Raw genomic sequence first — 20635 nt, 5'->3', positions numbered from 1 at the left:
GGCCAACCTGGGTTCGATTGCTCTGCTCCTCTCAGAGAGCCCGGCAAGCTACTGAGAGTAACCCTCCCTCATGGCAAAGCCTGGCAAGCTACCTGTGAATTATTCGACATGCCAAGAACAGTAACAACAAATCTCACCATAGGGATGTTTCTGGTGCCTGCTCGAGCAAATCAGTGGACAATGGGAGGACAGTGCTACAGTGCTATGGTTAATTCAAACGTTGTTTATGCAAAATTTGAAAGAATCAAATAAATATTCTATAAAACTGATTAAACCTATTAAATTAATACAACTTTAAATAGTGTTTAGAAATGAAGTTGAAGAATTTTAAGGCTATAGAATGGTATTGACAATATATCAAGAAACACGTGGATTTTTGAGGAGCAAGAACACGTAGCTGTTGTCCTTTCTTAAGGTTATTTTTTTTGTCTTTAATAGAATATGCTTTCCCTGAGTTTTGTTAATAGCTTCCGTTTTTTAGAAAGCATCATAATAAGTTATATTTTTTAAAAAAGTAAAATAAGTTGTCTTTGTGAGTGGATTCTGTAGGTTTGGAACCTGGGAGGTATTTTCCTATGTAAGTTACATTAAACATGAGAATTATAACAGAAATACCATCTGCAGTACTATTCATAATAGCCAGAAGAAACTATGGTATACCTACACAATTGAATACTACACAGTTGTCAGGAAACTGACATCATGAAATTTGCTTATAAATGGATGTACAGGGAAGAATATCATGCTCAATGAAATCAGTCAGACGGAAAGGGGTATACTGATTGGACTACCCCATTTTTTGGATATAAAAAACCAGAAAATGAGACTAATACCCAAGGATAGCAGAAACACAGGCCAGGAGAATTGGTCAATGGTTGGACGCTTGCCACAAGTGCTGAAGGCGAGAATTTGGAATAAAGACGGGACCGCTCTGACAATGATAGTTGGAAGTGATTACTCTGGGTGAGAACTGAGTCCTGAAAGTAGGTAAAGGAATAAAGGTGAGAATCTCTCACTCTCTGTATTACAATCCATAATGCCCAAAGGATGAGAGAGAGAGAGAGAGAGAGAGAGAGAGAGGTGCCTGCAATAGTGTAGAGTAAGCAGGCTGTCAGGTGGGGTTTGGGGTTGGGAGAGGGAGTGGTGGGAGAGAAACTGGGGACATTAGCAATGGAACAGTATACTAGTGGAGGTTAGGTGTTAAAATATCCTATGATTGGAACTGAATCATGAAAAGGTTTGTAATATGTGTCTCCTGCAGATTCAATACAAAAATATGCTATTTAGTTTCTACCACCATGACTAACCTATGAATTTGCTGAAATTTATTTTTATCTCCTTGGCTGGCTCATTACATGGATGTCTGTGTGGTAAAACTTTTTCCATTTTATGCGGACTGAAGAGACAAAAATCATAGGGTTGGGACTTCTGGTGGAAGGAGAGAAGAGCACAAAACACCCTGTTGACCACACCTCAGCAGGGTCACCTAACTTGCGTGATGACAGACCTCCTTCACTGATTACTTCTGTTGTAATGTGGAAAAATGAAAAGACTTTGCAGGCAGTCAAGAGGTTGTCTCCTCCAGTTCTCACTATTTTCTTTTCGATTAGAATTGTTTAAAGATTATTTGAAAAATTTGGAGCTTAATGATTTGTTCTTATATTTTTCCCCTACATGGTGTCAGTGGGCATTGATCCAGGAAGGCCAGCATGAAAAAGTTGAGGTGTATGTCTTAACCACCAATGCCAACACTACTGTAAGTATGGAATCCAAAGTACAATAGTAAAACTTCAAAATGTGTTTGTCAAGGAAATCGGTGGGAATGCAGGGAGAAATGTGTAATCTGTTGGTGGAAGGATGAAGACACTGGTGGTGTGATTAGAATTGGAGTATTGTATGACAAATCTCCATTATAAATGACTTTGAAAATCAAAATTGCCTAAATTTTAAAAAAAAGAGAAGTCAACTTATATCTATATTTCAAGAAAGCTTGTCTTAGCAAATTTTGGCAGGGAGATCATAGTTGGTAGAAAGAGGGAGAAAGAAAGGGAGATTTGACAGTTGGGAAGAGAAGCCTGGATATCATGGAAGAGATGAAAGCTGATCTTAGAAGATTTGGAGCCATCAGAGTTTAGTGAGTTAAATGGTGAGATCATTGCAGTTTAGATACTTAAAGAGTGAGATTGGTTTCAGTCATCAGCACTGTATATATAGAAAGAGTTCAAAGACCTCACAGATATTCAGGCTATAATATCTAACAAGGGAAGCGTTTTTTTCCTGAAGCAATATGTAAGGAAAATATATTGCCAGGAAAATGATAAAAAGTTGGTTCTCTTTTTCACAGATTAATACATTAGAGATGAAAACTTTTATACAAAGGAATCTATCATCTTGTCCTGTTGCTCTGTTTTCTTGTCTTCATTCCATTCTCCACCATGACCCTACCTAATCAGGGCTCGCCACATTTCTCAGCAGTATCACCACATAGCCTAAGAGCATGTGTTAACTGTCGGTAGCTCACACTCTCATGATTGCCCCCAATCCAAGCCAGAGCCATCCTTCTGAAACCATGGATATTTGCTGAAGGCCCGTTCTTTCTTGAAGTGGCAGTCATGATTTACCTCTTCATAATCATTGTGTTTACAAATTTAGATGAATGTCACTATACTAGTGACAGGGATTTTCCAAACTATGGTAAGCATAAACATTTCCCTTTCCCCCACGAATTTTGGGCTAGTTATTTTCTATCCACTGCTAATAATTTGTGATAATGAGGAAACAGAACTGAACTAAAAACAGGGACATTTGTCAATTTAGTGCCATGTCTAATCAGTCTTAGTATAAGTATATATTTCAAAAAAAAAAAAAGCAGAAGTAAAGGAGTTGGTTTCTAGCAAAGAATCCCAAACCTCTGCCAAGAAATCCTTTGAAAATAAAAATTCTGACTATGTACTGAACATGATTGGCACTCAATGCCTCTTTTGCAGACCACAACACCCGAAAGGAGAGAGAGAAAAAAAGGGAATGCCCTGCCACAGAGGCAGTGTTGGATGGGGGGTATTGGTGTGGGAGGGATACTGGAATCCATGGTGGTGAAAAATGGGCACTGGCGGAAGAATGGGCGTTTGATCATTGTATAATCGAAACCCAAGCACAAAAATTTGTAAATGTACAACTGTACATCATGGGGTTTCACTAATAAAAATTTAAAAAAAAATAAAGTAAAATTTTTTTTGTCTGTGAGAGATCAGCAGATGGGAACCTGAGTGAAGCAAAAGATTAAATTGGTTGACTTTTATTTTTCCTTGAGTGTATAAATTTGATTTTGGAGTCAATTTATATGAGAGTTCATCAAGACACAGAAATTTTTAGCGCTTCTCTTGTTTAAAAGTATAGTGATAGACCATATCTCTATCTCTCATGATTTTTATTTCTGATAGTTTGACACAAAAGATACGTCAAAATCATAGATAAATGTAAATTATTTAAATACTTTTTTGATTATGTAAAATTACCTTATAGAATTACATTATAGAATTTCATAAATTTTAGGATTGTGCAGAATCAACGTGCATGTATCATATTACACTCACTACTGAAAGGCCTACTCTGTCATTCACCATTGTTCAGTTTTTCCACTTTGATTAAACTTTTCGATCTGGTAACTAAATAGTCTCATAGTTCTAAAGTTTGTTTTTATTGCTTTGAAAAGATCAAAATTATGCAATTTTCAACATTGGATGAAACTAGAGGATATCATGCATGTAAAGTTAGCCTTAAGGAAATGAACAGATACAGAGAGATTTTTCTCATATGTGGGATGTAAAGAAACACAGCAAGGTAGAAACAAAGGTTCAAGAGCAATGTAAGGGGAGAACTGATCCACACAATTGAGTCAGGGGATTGAGAGTGAGGGATTCTGTGGGATTGGGGGAGAGGGAGGGTTTATTCTTTGAGAGAATGAGGAGTGTCATGTTGGAATTATGTGTATTAGAAACCATTACTAATTGAATTATAAATCATAGAATATAAATAATGTTTTAGACGTTTGTCTGTCTCATTTTATTCTATTAATTTGTTTTCTCTATATGTCACGTATGCCTGAATTTGTAGGATGCCTATCTTTCTCTGCCTGGTTTTTGTCACTAAACATAATTTCCACATGTTATCCATTTTATATACAAATAATAAGAAGATTTCACTTCATTCAACTGAGTAGTATTCCATAGCTTTACCACCTTTCATTTTCAAAATTTGTGGTTTAAAAGATACAAATACTGGTTTTAACAATGCTCTGGTGTTTTAAAATTTTTAGTTTAGTGAAGCTAAATAGATTTTACTGAAAAACACTCAGAAACTTGTGAAACAGGTGTGGGGTGGAATGCAATATTTGTTCAAGCGAGAACTGTCATTTAACAAAGCAAGCAAAGAGAGACATAGAGAAAGAGAGCACGGTATTTCTTCTAATGAGAACAAAAGCTTGAGGACCAAGCCTACTCTGGTAGTTTAGGAATAAGAACTTGGAGTGGTATGAACTTAACTTGTGCACTTTAGGGAAGAACTTGAGTGAAACTATTAGAAGTACTTTCAGGAGCATGATAAACTGGAGACTGCACTTGGAGTGAGGTGGGTAGAGAGTTCTTTGGGGAGATCCGAACTATGGAGAACAGTAATATTATAACATTAATGATAGTATCTTACCGTGGGATTCCAAAAAAATCTGTAACAGTGGCGTCAGAAATGATAACATCCTTAGGTATTTGGATTTCCTGTGGAAACAACAGGAAAGCTGAGTTTTTGCTCTGGATGCCTCCACCTGAAACAAGGTCAAGAAATCATGTATGAAAAATTCCAAGTTACATGGATCAAGGATTCTGATCCCAGTGGAAGGCTAACTTTCGGGTGGACAATTTCTACTGATGGCCTGATGTAGATTCTGATCCTGGGATACGTAACAGAAAGGAGGTAGTGACAGGTATCCTCAGAAGTGAAGCCTCTAAGACAGAATTCATTCATGACAACTTATGGGTTATCAAAGTTTGCTCATGGCTGCTACCATTATAACATGCCATTCAATGGTTCTGTGGTTTCAATTTACTGTATCAATGTAAAGATGAAGTTTCTATATGGAAGGTAAAAATCTGAGGCCCTCAGGATGATGAATTATGGGGAGGGGGGGAGCTGGAGTGATAGTACAGCAGGTAGGGCATTTGCCTTGCACACGGCATACCCAGGTTAGATTCCCAGCATCCTGTATGGTCCCCCCAAGCACCGTGAGGAGTAATTCCTTAGTGCAGAGCCAGGAATAACCACTGTGCATCGCCACGTGTGACCCAAAAAAGCAAGAAAATGATGATCTGGGATTGATCCTTAGCATTGCAAACAGCATTATTTTTTAATTTTTATTTTCTTTCTTTCTTTCTTTCTTTCTTTCTTTCTTTCTTTCTTTCTTTCATTCTTTCTTGCTTGCTTGCTTTTTTGTTTCCCTTAGCTTTAATGTCATGAAGGGATCTTCCCACATTTTTCTCCATATATCTTAAGAATTCAGGTATGATAGTGAGGTCTTTAATACATTTGATCTGACTTTGCGCCTGGCAATATAAAGAGGTCTGAGTTCATTTTCTTTGAATGTTGCTGTCCAGTTTTCCCAGCACCAGTTGCTGTAGAGACTTCCTAGCTCAACTTCTTATTTCTTGAGCATTTATGAAAGATTAGGTAATAATAATCTGAGGGCCAGCTTCAAGATATTAGACTATATTCCATTGATCTGAGGCCTGTCTTTATCTGAATATCATGGTATTTCGATGACTACAACTTTGTAGTAGGGATTGAAGTTGGGGAAGGTGTTCCCTTCTTCTTTTTACCAAAGATTGCTTTAGCTCTTCATGGGAGTTTATGGTTCTGTATGAGTTTCAAGAGTGTTTAATCTATTTATTTGAAAAATGTTATGTGTATCCTTATAGAAAGTGCATTAAATCTTTATAGAGCTTTGGTGTGTGTTGCCATTTTGACAGTGTTAAACCTCTCAATCCATGAGCATGGGATGTGATTCCATTTCCTCATATACTCTCTTATTTGTGAAGTAGTGTTTTGTAGGTTTTTTTTTCCCTTTATTTTATTTTATTTTTTTTAAAGTTGTAGATTTACAATTTTTTGTGGTTTGGTTTCAATTATACAATGATCAGATACCCATCCCTCCACCAGTGCCCATTTTCCACCACCATGGATAATATCCCTCCCACCCCCATCCCCCCATCCCCCCTGTCTCTGTGGCAGGGCACTCCCCTGTGTTCTCTCTCTCCTTTTGGGTGTTGTGGTCTGCAAAAGAGGCATTGAGTGGCAAACATGTTCAGTCCATACTCTACTTTCGACATGCATCTCCCCTCCTGGGAGGATCCTCCAAACATACTTTATTTGGTGCTCCCTTCTCTATCTGAACTGCCCTTTCCTCTAGGATACCTGGCTGGCCTCTAAGTTATGGAGTAATCTTCCTGGTGCTGATCTCAGCTATTCTTGGGTATTAATCTCATACTTTGTTACTTTATATCCCCCAGATGAATGCAATCTTTCTATGTCTATCCCTCTCTTTCTGACTCATTACGCTTAGCATGATACTTTCCATATTGTACCACTTGTATGTAAAGTTCATGACTTCATCTTTTCTAAGAGCTACATAGTACTCCATTGTGTAGATGTACCAAAGTTTCTTTAACCAGTCATCTGTTCTTGGGCATTCAGGTTTCTTCCAGTTTCTGGCTATTGTAAAGAGTGCTGCAATGAACAAACAAGTGCAGATGTCACTTCGACTATACATTTTTGCCTCTCTGGGATATATTCCCAGGAGTGGTATTGCTGGGTCAAATGGGAGCTCAATTTCTAATTTTTTGAGAATCGTCCATACTGTTTTCCAGAGGGCTGAACCAGTGGACATTCCCACCAACAGTGAGGGAGTGTCCCTTTCTCGCCACATCCACGCCAGCATCGGTTGCTTTTGTTCTTTTGAATGTGGGCCAGTCTCTGAGGTGTGAGATGGTATCTCATTGTGGTTTTGTTCTGCATCTCCCTGATGATTAATGATGTAGAGCATTTTCTCATGTGCTTTTTTGCCATTCGGATTTCTTCTTTGAGAAAGTTTCTGTTCATTTCATTGCCCCATTTTTGGATGGGGTTGGATGTTTTCTTCTTGTGGAGTTTAACCAGTATTCTGTATATCCTGGATATCAACCCCTTGTCAGATGTGTATTCGGTGAATATCCTTTCCCATTCTGTAGACTGTCTTTGTATTTTGGTCACTGTTTCTTTGGAGGTGCAGAAGCTTCTTAGTTTAAGATAGTCCCATTTATCTATCTATGTTTTCACTTGCTCAGCCAGTGGCGTGGCATCTTTGAAGATACCATTATCTTCAATGTCATGGAGGGTTTTGCCAAATTTATCTTCAATGTACCTTATGGTTTCTGGTCTGATGTTGAGGTCTTTAATCCATTTTGATCTTACTTTTGTACATGGTGTTAGGCAGAGTTCTGAGCCTATTTTTTGCATGTAGCCATCCAGTGATGCCAACACAATTTATTAAAGAGGCTTTCCTTACTCCACTTCACATTACTTGCAACTTTATCAAAGATTAGATGAGCATATGATTGAGGAGAGATGTCAGTGTATTCAACCCTGTTCCATTGGTCTGCAGTTCTGCCTTTGTTCCAGTACCATGCTGTTTTAATTATTACTGCTTTGTAGTACAGTTTGAAGTTCGGGAGGTTGATTCCTCCCATTTTCTTTTTCCCAAGAATTGCTTTAGCTATTCTTGGGGGCTTATTGTTCCATATAAATTTCAGGAGTGTTTGCTCCATTTCTTTGAAGAATGTCATGGGTATCCTTATAGGGATTGCATTGAATTTATACAATGCTTTTGGTAGTATTGCCATTTTGACAATGTTAAGTCTCCCGACCCATGAGCAGGGGATATCTTTCCATTTCCTCATGTCCTCTTTTATTTCCTGAAGTAGCGTTTTGTAGTTTTCTTTGTACAGGTCCTTTACTTCCTTAGTTAAGCTGATTCCTAGGTACTTGATTTTCTGGGGCACAATTGTGAATGGGATTGTTTTTTTCATGTTGCTTTCTTCTCTCTCACTGTTTGCGTATAGGAAAGCCATGGAAGTTTGGGTATTGATTTTATAACCTGCAACTTTACTATACGAGTCTATTGTTTCTAGGAGTTTTCTGGTGGAAGTTATTGGGTTCTCTAAGTAGAGGATCATATCATCTGCGAATAGTGAGAGCTTGATTTCTTCCTTTCCTACCTGAATGCCCTTAATATCTTTTTCCTGCCTAATCGCTATTGCAAGTACTTCCATTACTATATTGAACAGCAGTGGAGAGAGTGGGCATCCCTGTCTCGTCCCTGATCTTAGAGGGAAGGCTCTCAGTTTTTCCCCATTGAGGATGATGCTTGCTGTAGGCTTGTGGTAGATGACTTTAATTATGTTGAGGAAGGTCCCGTCTATACCCATTTTGGCTAGGGTTTTCATCATAAAGGGGTGCTGGATCTTATCAAATGCTTTCTCTGCATCTATTGATATGATCATATGCTTTTTATCTTTTCTTTTGTTGATATGGTGGATTATGTTGATTGATTTCCGAATGTTAAAACATCCTTGCATCCCTGGGATGAATCCTACTTGGTCATGGTGTATGATCTTTTTGATGAGTAGTTGGATTCTATTTGCTAGTAGTTTGTTGAGGATCTTTGCATCTGTGTTCATCAGGGATATTGGCCTGTAATTCTCTTTCTTTGTGGTATCTCTGTCTGCTTTTGGTATCAGTGTGATATTTGCTTCGTAGAAACTGTTCGGAAGTGTTTTTGATATTTCAATTTCGTGGAAAAGCTTAAAGAGCATCGGGAGTAAGTCCTCTTTAAAGATTTGGAAGAATTCACTAGTGAATCCATCCGGGCCAGGACTTTTGTGATTGGGGAGACTTTTTATTACCATTTCAATTTCCTTTATGGTGATAGGTCTGTTCAGGTATTCCAGGTCTTCTTGATTCAGCCTTGGGAGTCTGTAGGAGTCTAGGAATTTATCCATTTCCTCGAGGTTTTGATGTTCCGTGGCATAAAGCTTCTCAAAGTACTCCCTGAGGATCCTCTGAATTTCTGTGGTTTATGTTGTAATGACCCCCTTTTCGTTTCTAATTCGGTTTATTAGGGTTTTCTCTCTCCCTTTCTTTGTGAGTTTTGCTAGAGGCTTATCGATCTTGTTAATTTTCTCGAAGAACCAGCTTTTGGTTTCATTGATCTTTCGGATTGTTTTTTGGGTTTCCATCTCGTTAATCTCTGCTCTCAGTTTTATTATTTCCTTTCTCCTGTTCGGGTTGTGCTCCTTTTTTTGGTCCTTCTCCAAGCTCTTAAGCTGTGAGGTTAGGTTACTTATGTGTGCTCGCTCCTCCTTCCTGAGGAATGCTTGTAGAGCTATAAACTTTCCTCTTAACACAGCCTTTGCTGTGTCCCATAAGTTTTGGTAACTCGTGTTCTCATTTTCATTCTTTTCTAGGAATGTTTTGATTTCCTCTTTGATTTCCTGTCTAATCCACTCGTTGTTCAATAGTGCGCTGTTTAATTTCCAGGTGTTTGATTTAGTTTTCTGTTTTTGTGTGTGATTTATTTCTAATTTCAGCGCATTATGGTCTGAGAAGGTTGTTGATACAATCTCTACCTTCTTAATTTTATGGAGGCATGTTTTGTGGCTCAGCATGTGGTCTATCTTGGAGAATGTTCCATGTACGCTTGAGAAGAATGTGTATTCAGCTTTTCATGGATGAAGTGTCCTGTATATATCTACTAAGTCCCTTTCTTCCATCGTTTCCCTCAAATGAAGTATGTCCTTGCTAAGCTTGAGTCTGGTTGATCTATCAAGAGGTGACAAAGCAGTGTTGAAGTCTCCCACTAGTATTGTGTTGCTATTGATGTCTTTTTCCAAATCTATGAGTAGTTGTTTTAAGTACTTTGCTGGTCTCTCATTAGGTTCATATACATTTATTATTGTAAGTTCTTCCTGTTGTACAGATCCTCTGATCAATAAGAAATGGCCTTCACTGTCTCTTATGAACTTCCTCACTCTGAAATCGATGTGGTCTGATATAAGGATGGCTACCCGAGCTTTTTTATGGGAGCTGTTTGCCTGTAGGATTGTTTTCCAGCCTTTGACTCTGAGTCTGTGTTTGCTTTGACTATTGAGATGCGTTTCTTGCAGGCAGCAGAATGTTGGGTTCAATTTTCTAATCCATCCTGCCACTCTATGTCTTTTAATTGGTGCGTTTAGCCCATTGACATTGAGAGAGATTATTGTTATGGGATTTTGTCCCATTGTTCTGTTAAAGTTTGGTGTATTTGAGAGGCCTTTCTTGCCTTAAAGTAGCCCATTTAGTTGTTCTTGTAACCATGGTTTTGAGTCTATGAAGTTCCTGAGCTGTTGTTTGTCTGTGAAACTGTGTGTTGTTCCTTCTATTATGAATGAGAGTCTTGCTGGGAAAAGTATTTTTGGGGAGGCATTTATTTCATTGAGTTTTTTTTACTATGTCCCACCACTGTTTTCGGGCCATGAGGGTTTCATCAGAAAAATCAGCTGTGAATTTTAAGGATGCTCCTTTGTAAGAGATTTCTTTCTTCGATCTTGCTGCTTTCAGAATTTTGTCTCTGTCTAAGGTTTTGGTCATTTTGATCAGAATGTGTCTTGGGGTATTTTTATTCGGATTTCTTCTAGCTGGTACCCTTCGGGCCTCCTGAATGTGGTCACAAGTTTTCTTCAGCTCTGGAAATGTTGTAGCAATGATTTCTTTGACAGTTTCTTCTTCATTGAGGTTTTCATCCTTTCCCTCTGGGACTCCAATAATTCTTATGTTACCCCTCTTGGCTTCATCCCGATCTTCTCTTGCCATCTGTTCCCGAATTGTGAGTCTCTTTTCCATTTTCTGCTCTTTTCTGGAGAGTCTCTGAACTTCATCTTCGAGCTCACTGATTCTGTTCTCAGCCGCTCTTACTCTGCTGCTGAGGCCTTCTACTGAGCTTTTCAATTCGCCTACGAGATTTTTCAGGTCTGACATTTCTGATTGCATTTTCTTCATTTCTGCCTTTAGATCCTCTTGTCTTCTATTGGTATTGTTTTCCATTGTTTCCTTTAATTCCCTAAGCATCCTAAGTAGCTCCCTTCTGAATTCCTTGTCAGAGAGGTTGTCTAACACTACAGTACTGTTGGTGTCATCTGGGCTCGACTCTTCAATATGAAAGTTTGGTGGGCTTTTGCGTTTCTTTACCATTGTGAGAGGTGTGGTTTAGTCCTTCACGTTCACTGTTACTATTCTGCTTGATATGCAGTGTGAGTTAAGATAGGCTTATGAGTTATTGGGTACTGTGTTTCTAGTGGCTGAGCTAAAATAGAGAAGTTTCCATCTAAGAAGTTAGCTTATGGTTCCTATGACATATGTAGTGGGAAAATATTTCGCGGCCGCGTAAGCGGCCGCGGCTCCTGAAAGAGTCCCTGGCACTGGGCGAGGAGTTGGGAAGGTCTCCTGTTTGGAATTGGAGCCGTTCAGCTTTGTTGCCCAGAGCTGGGCCTCTGTGCCCGTCCCACGCAGATCAGGGGTTGAAAACCGGCTGTCTAGGGGCTGTTTCTAGCTGCGCGTGCCCAGAAAGGGACCCAGGCCCTTGGGAGCGGGCTGTACCTGTTGGAATTGGAGCCATTCAGCTTTGTTGCCCAGAGCTGGGCCTCTGTGCCCGTCCCACGCAGATCAGGGGTTGAAAACCGGCTGTCTAGGGGCTGTTTCTAGCTGCGCGTGCCCAGAAAGGGACCCAGGCCCTTGGGAGCGGGCTGTACCTGTTGGAATTGGAGCCGTTCAGCTTTGTTGCCCAGAGCTGGGCCTCTGTGCCCGTCCCACGCAGATCAGGGGTTGAAAACCGGCTGTCTAGGGGCTGTTTCTAGCTGCGCGTGCCCAGAAAGGGACCCAGGCCCTTGGGAGCGGGCTGTACCTGTTGGAATTGGAGCCGTTCAGCTTTCAGCTTTGTTGCCCAGAGCTGGGCCTCTGTGCCCGTCCCACGCAGATCAGGGGTTGAAAACCGGCTGTCTAGGGGCTGTTTCTAGCTGCGCGTGCCCAGAAAGGGACCCAGGCCCTTGGGAGCGGGCTGTACCTGTTGGAATTGGAGCCGTTCAGCTTTGTTGCCCAGAGCTGGGCCTCTGTGCCCGTCCCACGCAGATCAGGGGTTGAAAACCGGCTGTCTAGGGGCTGTTTCTAGCTGCGCGTGCCCAGAAAGGGACCCAGGCCCTTGGGAGCGGGCTGTACCTGTTGGAATTGGAGCCGTTCAGCTTTGTTGCCCAGAGCTGGGCCTCTGTGCCCGTCCCACGCAGATCAGGGGTTGAAAACTGGCTGTCTAGGGGCTGTTTCTAGCTGCGCGTGTCCAGAAAGGGACCCAGGTCCTTGGGGGCAGGCTGTACCTGTTGGAATTGGAGCCGTTCAGCTTTGTTGCCCAGAGCTGGGCCTCTGTGCCCGTCCCACGCAGATCAGGGGTTGAAAACCGGCTGTCTAGGGGCTGTTTCTAGCTGCGCGTGCCCAGAAAGGGACCCAGGCCCTTGGGGGCGGGCTGTACCTGTTGGAATTGCAGCCTTTCAGCTTTGTTGCCCAGAGCTGGGCCTCTGTGCCCGTCCCACGCAGATCAGGGGTTGAAAACCGGCTGTCTGGGGGCTGTTTCTAGCTGTGCGTGCCCAGAAAGGGACCCAGGCCCTTGGGGGCAGGCTGTACCTGTTGGAATTGCAACCGTTCAGCTTTGTTGCCCAGAGCTGGGTCTCTGTGCCCGTCAGGTTTTTTTTTTTTTTTTTGGTATAGTTCCTTAACCTTTTTAGTTGATTCTATTATACTCTATTTTCTGAGGTATTATTGTGAATGGGATTGTTTTTTCTCTATCTCTTTTTTCTCTTTCATTATTAATATATGGGAAAGCCATGTAGTACCAGATATTGATTTTGTAATATGCTACTTTACTAAACAAATCTATTGTTCCCAGGAGCTTTTTTGGAGAATCTTTGGGATTTTCTAAGTATAATATCATGTTATCTCCAAATAGTAAAAGCTTGAGTTCTTCCTTTTTTATATGGATGCCCTTGATATCTTTTTTTTTTTTTACCAAAATCATATGGCAAGTAGTTCAAGTACTATGAAGAATAGGAGTGTTGAGAGTGGGTAACTTGTTTTGTGCCTGATTGTATTCTGGAATTCTATTTCATTGATTTCTGCTCCAAGCCTTTGGTTTTTCCCCGTTGAGAATAATACTTGCTGTGGGTTTGTGGTAATTTGCTTTGACTAGATTGAGGAAACTACTTTCAACTCCCATTTTGTTGAGAGTTTTTCATCATGAATGGGTGCTGGATCTAATCAAATGCTTTATCTACATCTATTGATATGATCATATGACTTTTATCTTTATTTTATTGAGATGGTGTATTCTGTTGATTGACTAGAGAATGTTAAGCCATCCTTGCATCCCCGAGCTAAACCTACTTGGTCATAGTGTGTGATCTTTTGTTGAGTTTCTAGATTCTCTTTGCTGGTATTTTCTTGAAAATTTTTGTATCTGTATTCACAAAGGAAAAAGGTCTGCAATTTTCTGTTTTTGTGGTGTCTCTGTCGATTTGATTATTAGGGTGATCTTTGCCTCATAGAAACTATTTGGGAGTATTTATGTTTCTTCAATTTCCTGGAAAATCTTAAAAATGTTGGAAGCAGTTCCTCTTTAAAGGTTTGAAATAGTTCACTATTGAATCCATCTGGGCCCTGGATTCTGTTTGGGGGTATAATTTTGACCATCATTTCAATTTCCTTGGTAGTGATAGGTTCAAGTATTCCAAATCTTCTTGGTTCAGCCTTGGGAGGTAATTGGAATCCAATAATTTATCAATTTATTCAAGATTCTCTCATTTCCTGCTGCAAAGATTCTCAAAATAATCTCTGATGATCCCATGGATTTCTGTGCTTTCTATTAGGATACTCCCCTTTGCATTTCTGATTCGATTTATTAGAATTCTTTCTCTTTGTTTCTTTGAGAGGCTTCTCATGGTTTATTGATCTTATTTATTTTCTCAAATAACCAGTTTTTGTTCTTATTGGTCTTCTGGATTGTATTTTGGGATTCTAGCTCATTGATGTCTGGTACAAGTTTTATTATTTCCTTCCTCCAGCCTAGTTTGGACTACTTTTGTTGGTTATTTTCCAAAATCTTTTTTTTTTATTTATTTATTTATTTTTTTTATTTATTTATTGAATCACTGTGGGAAAGGTTACAAAGCTTTCAGGTTTAGGTCTCAGTCATGCAAATATCAAACACATTTCCCTTTACCAATACTTAATTTTTACCATGAAGAACCCCAATAAAACCCCACCCCCCACCCCTCCCCGTCCCTGTGAGGCAGATGAATTCTAGTTAACACTCTATCTGCTTTGATTAGATTCATTGTTTCAATAAAAGATTCACCACTATTATTTAGAGTTTACACCCCCCCCCAAATCAGACATGCTGAAAAAGCATTGTGAAGTGATTTGCTTTCTACAGCTGGGTTCAAGAATTAAATGTTGGTTTTGGATTTCTGCTATTTTACCTATTGACCCTGGAAGTATTTCTACTGAAAGTCAGATAGTTAAGAAATTGGTTTCTGTGTTCTGGAGTCGTGGCCGTGCTGGAGAGCCGCTCGCGGGGGGGCAACCTTTGGCCTCGGTAGGGCGTGAAGGGCGGAGCGAAACGCCCCCCTTCCCATGAGGTTTTAGTCGCCCCCACACTCCCGGCTCATACCTGCTGTCCACAAGGCTCCCATGTGGCCGCCATCTTTCTTTCCAGAGAGGAGAGGGCGAATGGGGCAACACCCTTTCCCCTCCGGCAGACTTGATGGGCTGGATCAACGCATAGTCTGTTCACTTTTCTGCTCCAAGCTGCTGGGTTCTGCATTAAGTCCTTGTGCTTCTGGGGCCATGGCCGTGCTGGAGAGCCGCTCGTGGGGGGCGACTGGTGACCTCGGTAGGGCGTGAAGGACGGACCGGAACGCCCCCCGACCCATGAGGTTTTAGTCGCCCCCACTCCCCCGGCTCATACCTGCTGTCCACAAGGCTCCCATGTGGCCGCCATCTTTCTTTCCAGAGGGAGGAGGGCGGAAGGGAGCAACACCCTTTCCTCTCTGGGCAGAAATGATTGCCTGGATTAACGCATAGTCCTTTCACTTTTCTGCTCCAAGCTGCTGGGTTCTGCATTAGGTCATTGTGCTTCTGGGGCTGTGGCCGTGCTGGAGAGCCGCTCGTGGGGGGCAACTGGTGGCCTCGGTAGGGCGTGAAGGGCAGACCGAAACGCCCCCTTCCCATGAGGTTTTAGTCGCCCCCACACTCCCGGCTCATACCTGCTGTCCACAAGGCTCCCATGTGGCCGCCATCTTTCTTTCCAGAGAGGAGAGGGCGAATGGGGCAACACCCTTTCCCCTCCAGCAGACTTGATGGCCTGGATCAATGCATAGTCCGTTCACTTTTCTGCTCCAAGCGGCTGGGTTCTGCATTAAGTCCTTGTGCTTCTGGGGCCGTGGCTGTGCTGGAGAGCCGCTCGTGGGGGGCAACTGGTGACCTCGGTAGGGCGTGAAGGACGGACCGGAACGCCCCCCTTCCCATGAGGTTTTAGTCGCCCCCACACCCCCGGCTCATACCTGCTGTCCACAAGGCTCCCATGTGGCTGCCATCTTTCTTTCCAGAGGGAGGAGGGCGGAAGGAAGCAACACCCTTTCCCCTCTGGGCAGAAATGATTGCCTGGATTAACGCATAGTCCTTTCACTTTTCTGCTCCAAGCTGCTGGGTTCTGCATTAAGCCCTTGTGCTTCTGGGACTGTGGCCGTGCTGGGGAGCCGCTCGTGGGGGGCAACTGTTGACCTCGGTAGGGCGTGAAGGACGGACCGGAACGCCCCCCTTCTCGTGAGGTTTTAGTCGCCCCCCCCCACACCCCCGGCTCATACCTGCTGTCCACAAGGCTCCCATGCGGCCGCCATCCTTCTTTCCAGAGAAGAGAGGGCGAATGGGGCAACACTCTTTCCCCTCTGGGCAGAAATGATGGCCTGGGTTAACTCATCGTCCGTTCACTTTTCTGCTCTAAGCTGCTGGGTTCTGCATTAAGTCCTTGTGTTTCTGGGGCTGTGGCCGTGCTCCAAACTTAACTCTGATTTTCAGGGAGAGAGATTGGGTGGTTTACTTCTCATTGATCACTTTGTATATAGAGAGATGTCCACGCGGCCGCGCGGTTTTGAGAAAAAGTCCTCGTTCCCGCATACTCGAGCTGTGTTTGTAGAGGCTTCTGGTCACCGGGGTTCCATCTGGGGGAGGCGGGATGCGGCACCTACTCCATCTGGAACTTGCCGGTGGTCTCGGCTCTTTTTGGAACCTGTTTTTTCTTTTTTTTTTCCCTCCGGGATCCTGCACCCTCCATGTGTTCTTTCTCTTATGCTGAACGCTTCAAAGATGGCGCTGGGGGGCGGGCTGTGGGCGTGACTTCCGGGATCAGAGGTTACCTGGGAGGTGCAGTCCTGCAGATTTGAGGAAAAGTCCTCGTTCCCGCATACTCGAACTGTGTTTGTAGAGGATTCTGGTCACCGGGTTCCATCTGGGGGGGGCGGGATGCGGAACCTACTCCATCTGGAACTTGCCGGTGATCTCGGCTCTTTTTGAAACCTGTTTTTTCTTTTTTTTTTTTCCTCCGGGATCCCGCACCCTCCATGTGTTCCTTCTCTTATGCTGAACCTATTTTCCAAAACCTTGAGCTCTAATTTATTCATGTAGGCCCTTTCTTTCTTCCTGATGAAATCTGGCAGAGCTATAATCTTTCCTCTTAACACTGCTTTTGCTGTGTCCCACAAGTTCTGGTAGCTCGTGTCCTCATTCTCATTTGTTTATGGAAACTTTTTATTTCCTCTTTGATTTCTTCCCTAAGCCAACGGTTGTTCATTACTTCCCTTAAAGAAAATATTTCCTTGCTGAGCTTCAGTCTGTTTGATCTATCGAGAAGTGACAAAGAAGTGTTGAAATCTACTACTAGTATTGTGTTGCTATCAATGTTTTTCTATAAGATTATTAGAAGTTGTTTTAACGTATTTTGCTGGTCTGTCATTAGGATCATATACATTGAGGAAGGTGAGTTCTTTCTGATGTAAAGATCCCATGATCATTAAGAAATGACCTTCACTGTCTCTGATAACCTTTAGCCTGAAGTCCATGTGGTCTGATACTAGTATGGCCACTCCAGCTTTGTGGAGGTGATATTTTCTTGAAAACGTGTTTCCCAGCCTTTTACCTTTAGCCCATGGGTGCTTTGATTGTTCAGACATGTTTCTTGCAGGAAGCAGAATGTTGGGTTCAGTTTTCTAATTCATTTTCCTATTCTGTGCCTCTGAATTGGCACATTTAGTCCATTGACATTGAGAGAGATTGTTGTTTTGGGGATTTGTGCTCTCTTTATGTAGAATTTTTGTACTTCTGGGGATTGTCTTACCTTAAAGTAGACCTATTCATTCTTCTTGCAACAAAAATATGGAATGCTTTACAAGTTTGCATGTTATCTCTGTGCAAGGACCATGCTCATCATTGTATCATTTAAATTTTAGTATATGTGTTATCAAACCTCGTAGGAGTTAATTTTTCCATATTTTTCGCTTCTTATTACTTTGAGTGTTGTCCTTCCTCACTCCTATGGCAGACAATGATTCCTAATCAAGGAATGTATTTCAAAGCAGCATGAATAAATAGATTTAGAACTTTAATGTCCCAGAAATAAAAATATGGTTTTTACTATATTATCGTTTACCATACCCTAGGCATCAGTTTTACAAAATAATTCTTTTGGAAGATGGTATATGAGTTTGTTTAATGTTGTTCCCTGAATCCTTCATTAAGAACATTAAAATAGAGCCTTTTGCTGTTCTCACCTCAGTCCTGTGTACATCTCCAGGAAAAGGTGGATGGTGTTGTCTGCACTTTGACCACCTTGAATGTATGTAGGATTTTTCTCCTGAAGGATGAGGTGAGGATTATATTGATGATTTCATTCCACCTTATTACAAGTTCAACTTGAACGGAAGGTGAGACTCATGAGGCTCCTATAAAGGACAGAACAAAGGGTCTCAGTGAAGTTTAATGGCCAACTCACATTAACAACATAGATGACTCAAAGTAACCTGTGTGCATCTTTGTGTATAGTGAGTTTCATATCTACTGATAGTGATTCTCAGTCATGACACATGGGCAAAACAGACCTGTAATTAAAAATCTAGTTCTCTGAGCAGAGTGGGGTCTCTGAGGTGATTGAACAAGTGTGCAGTAATTTATTACTAAGCACATAAGTATTTTGAATGATGTGTACTTTTCGATCTAAAATTAATTCCAAATATGTCTAAAATGACAGTGTCCTGACCTCGCACATGGCTTTCCTCACCGAGGCCCCTTGGAGGTGCCGGGGTGAATTTCCCTCACCGACCTGATTAGAGCACCGGCAGCTGAAGACCTCTGCAACAAGCCATAGGTACGCTTAAGACCACCCTTCCCAAGCTTGAAGGAGCCTCATGCATGAAGGAACTGAAAGAGGAACCCAGATGTGCGGGACTGGGGGATGAGAACTCCATGGCTGCTCAGATCAAGACTGTGCCCCCTCCTTCCAGATCCCCCATCTTCTAATAATTAAGTGCTACAACCACGAACTGCCCCTGGATCCATGTAATGCCATTAATGGCCAACATCCTGAGACTGGATCTTATTTAGAAGACAGCAACTCTGATTGTCCAGTTCTCACTCTCAGAGGACCTGGTAGGCTTCTGTGAGTATTTTGCCCGCATGGCGGAGTCTTTGTTTCTGGTCACTGTTTCTTTTGAGGTACAGAAGCTGCTTAATTTAAGATAGTCCCCTTTGTTTTTCTCTGTTTCCAGTTGCTTGGCAAGTGGCGTGTTATATTTGAAGATACCTTTAGTTTCAATGTCGTGGAGGGATTTGCCGACCTTGTCATCAATGAGCCTGAGGGATTCTGGTCTGATGTTGAGGCCTTTGACCCATTTTTATCTGACTTTTGTGCATGGTGTTAGGTAGAGGTCTGAGCCATTTTTTTTGCATGTAGCTTTCCAGTTTTTTCTGCAACGTTTGTTCAGAAGGACTCTCTTGATCCACTTCACATTTCTTGCTCCCTTATCAAAGATTAGATGATTATATATTTGAGGGTGTGTGTCAATATATTCAATCCTTTTCCATTGTTCTGCAGCTCTGCCTTTGTTTCAGTCCCATGCTGTTCTCATTATTATCGTTTGTAGTAGAGTTTGCGGTTGGGGAAAGTGATGCCTCCATTGTCTTTTCCCCAAGAATTGCTTTAGCTACTCGTGTGCGTTTGTTGTTCCATGTGAATTTCAGGAGTGCTTGATCAATTTCTTTGAAGAATGTCATGGGTATCTTTACAGGGATCAAGTTGAATTTTTACAATGCTTCGTGGAGAATTGCCATTTTGACAATGTTAAATCTCCCATTCCATATGCAGTATATATGTTTCCATTTCCTCGTGTCTTTTTTAATTTCCTGATGTATAGGTCCTTTACCTCTTTAGTTAAGCTGATTCCAAGGTTCTTGATTTTCTGCGGCACGATTGTGAATGGGATTGCTTTTTCATGTCACTTTCTTCTCTCTCATTACTTGCATATAAAAAAGCCATAGACTTTTGGGTATTGAGTTTATAGCCTGCAATTTTACTATAAATGTCTATTGTCTCTGGGAATTTTTCGTAGAGATTTTAGTATTCTCTGAATATAGTATGATATCTTCTGTGAATAGTGAGAGATGATTTCTAACTTTCAAACATGAAAAACCCTTAATATCTTTTTCTTATCTATTTTCTCTTCCAAGTACTTCCAGTACTACATTGAACAGAAGTGCCAAAATGAATTTTTACTTAGCACATTCTGTCTGTAAATTTCTATGCTAAGAACTGTGGAATAAACAGTGATATCTTAGTAATTTACAAGTAAATTATGAAGACAGATAATTTAAAAGAATTTCGTTGTATAAATTTCCAAAATGTGTAGTTTTTATTAAATATATTAAGAATAAATCGTAGGTCTTGATTATACCATGAAGATTATTTTCCTGTTAGAAGTTACCCTTCTAAAATGCAAGAAAGAGACACATTTTGAAAATGTTGATTATTCGTTCATTAATTCAAAGAATATTTGTTAGTCTGGTGTTGCAGTGCCTGCAGGAAGTCAACCTGTACCCTCAGGTGAGTACATCAACAGTCTGATGGTGTCTTCATGCTTCCTGATGACCTCAAATGGCCACTGTGCCTCTGGCTGGCTTCCAACAACTCAGGACTACGTTTCCCGAGAAATTAAACTCCCAAAAGATATGTGGGAGCCGTGTTCACAAACCACCCCTGGCTCAGCTATACAAGCTAATGCATTGGTATTGTTTCAGAGACCCATAGACAAATCTGGAACATATCAACAGCCACTGTTAACCTTGGACCTGCAAAAGGCTGAACACACTAGGGTAAATCGGAGGGAGGCAGGTTAGTTTGGTGCCCACCCAACCAGAACCCAGGGCAGCCACTTGC

At 41.5% G+C, this 20635-nt stretch overlaps 1 pseudogene; it reads right to left on the bottom strand.

Annotated features, from left to right (window-relative positions):
* Positions 1-17577: 17577 nt before the first annotated feature.
* Positions 17578-17677, bottom strand: LOC130037131 (uncharacterized; annotated as a pseudogene).
* Between the last annotated feature and the right edge of the window lie 2958 nt (positions 17678-20635).

The sequence above is a fragment of the Sorex fumeus genome, unplaced genomic scaffold, assembly GCF_029834395.1.
Source record: "Sorex fumeus unplaced genomic scaffold, SorFum_2.1 ptg000070l, whole genome shotgun sequence".
Lineage (NCBI taxonomy): Eukaryota > Metazoa > Chordata > Mammalia > Eulipotyphla > Soricidae > Sorex > Sorex fumeus.
This window is presented reverse-complemented; position numbering and strand designations above follow the sequence as displayed.